The 2,202-nt window shown below is 33.8% G+C and overlaps 1 long non-coding RNA gene across 1 annotated transcript; it reads left to right on the top strand.

The window, feature by feature from the left end:
• Nucleotides 1-387: 387 nt before the first annotated feature.
• LOC116169049 lies at nucleotides 388-1,854 on the top strand. The gene is made up of 5 exons (XR_004144896.1): nucleotides 388-518; nucleotides 573-725; nucleotides 807-977; nucleotides 1,031-1,237; nucleotides 1,289-1,854. It is a non-coding gene; the product is annotated as an uncharacterized LOC116169049 (long non-coding RNA).
• Nucleotides 1,855-2,202: the final 348 nt, after the last annotated feature.

Genomic DNA, 2,202 nt, shown 5'->3' with positions numbered 1-2,202 from the left:
TGAAAATACAAGAAAAAAATAAATTTGCAAGGCAAGGTATGTTGATATTTGATGAGATGTCGGTGCGCGTTAATATTCAGCTAAATGTAAAAAATCTTAAATTAATTGGAGCAGAAGATTTCGGCGCAGAACATGAAAATACATCAAAAACAGTCACTGGCCAACAGGCTGACCATGCTTTAGTATTTATGTGGTCATCATTAGCTGATAATTTTACCCAACCAATAGCAGTGTATGCTACTAAGGGTCCCACGAAAGGAAGCTGCCTTGCACAGTTAGTATTAGAAATTATAAAAAAATTGGAGAATTGTGGAGCGGAAGTTCATGGCACGGTTTGTGATGGTGCATCAACAAATAGGAAGATGTGGAAGGAATTTGGAATTTCAGGGAAGTTGTCCAACACAACTAATAAAGTTATTCATCCAGTGGATGATTCAAGAGACCTATATTTTTTCTCCGATACCCCTCATCTTATAAAGTGCATAAGAAACCGATTTTTGAACAACAACGCTCTAATAGTATGTATTTGTTATGAAAATGTATACCATATCTACCTAAATTATGATTTTTAGACGCCTGAAGGTGGAATACTTTGGGAGTATTATAAAATTCTACTACAACTAGATCAAACACAAAGTAACAACACAAGAGTGTGTCCAAAAATAACCGAAATGCATATAAATCCAAACGGTTTTATGAAAATGAGAGTAAAACTTGCAACTCAGGTATCAATTTCACATATCTACATACTTTTACAATATTATTAGGTAGTGATAGGTATATGTCATAATTTCCTTTTGTTTTAGATTTTTAGTAATTCTGTTGCCGAAGGTCTCATCCATTATCAGAGGCGTTGTGATAGACTTAAAAATGCCGATTGTACAATTTCATTTACCAGGAGAATCAATAATTTATTCGATGTTTTGAACAGCCGTCGTAGTGGTGAAGGCATTATCAGTGGAAGTAAAGATTTTGAAGTAATTCTAACAAATTTTTAAAAAGGGGATGCATTTAATCTATATGTGTATAGGTACTTCGAGAGAATTTAAATTTTATTAACCATTGGGAGAATATGGTAGTTGAGAAAAAAATTACAAAAGATCATTTTTTATCAAGCTCCACTGCTGAAGGTCTTCGTGTGACTATTTCATCTACTATGGATTTGTGCAATTATCTTCTGAAAACGCGAACATTCAGTTATGTGCTTACTAGCAAAATGAATCAAGATCCCTTAGAGGTACAGGTTTTTTGCTTGATTGTGTACGTAGGTAATGTATTTAAATTGCAGCGTTTTTTTGGAACAATTAGACAAGCTGGTTGTGATAATGATCACCCTACAATGGTGACGTTTATGCATGTATATCGTTTATTATAGACTTATAAGCTGCTGAAACCTCCAAAATTTGGCAATTGCACGAATGACGAAGACGAATCACAAAACACGGTGCTGTCTATTACAAATTTTAAAGCTATCTTTTGTGACAATGACTCTGCTAACAAAGCTCAGCATATTGAAAAAATCAAGGGTAAATTAGATGGGCTTCTTGAAGGAGAATTTTGGGAGGATTCTGAAGACACCGTGGCACCTATTTACGATGTCGATATACCTGAAACACTAGATTGCATTATTTATTACTTAACTGGTTTTATTTGTAAAAAGCTATATCGAGAATCAAGCTGCAAATTTTGTCGGGAGCTGCTGTATAATCCCAAACCTACTCATGTTTTAGCTCCCGAAGCTGAGTTAGTTGAATTAAAATCTCGAGGATGGCTGAATCATCCCAATAAACCTATTCATAATTTATTAAAGAAGTTAGAAAGTGTGATGTTTAAACATATCGACTCTGTTGATGTCTTCGACAATACACTGGATTTTTTTTCAGTTCACGAAAACAAACTAATACAATTTCAGTGTCAAGAACATCGGGACGATGTAATAGCTAAAGCGGTTTATTACTATACCTGCATGCGAGTTAAACAATATTACAGACAAGAGCAAGGAAAACATAGAAAGATGTCTGCAATAAATAAGAAAAAATCAAAGTTACAAATTTCATAAGTGCATATTGTTTTAGAAAATAAATATTTAGTTTCTGTATTACACTGAATTCTTAGCATAAAAAATAATGTTTTCCGGTCCTTGTAAAGAAAAACCTACCAACTGACGTGATTTCAAATTGTAAATCTTTAACTGCCGCGCCC

This window comes from Photinus pyralis, unplaced genomic scaffold (assembly GCF_008802855.1).
Source record: "Photinus pyralis isolate 1611_PpyrPB1 unplaced genomic scaffold, Ppyr1.3 Ppyr1.4_LG1, whole genome shotgun sequence".
Lineage (NCBI taxonomy): Eukaryota > Metazoa > Arthropoda > Insecta > Coleoptera > Lampyridae > Photinus > Photinus pyralis.
This window is presented reverse-complemented; position numbering and strand designations above follow the sequence as displayed.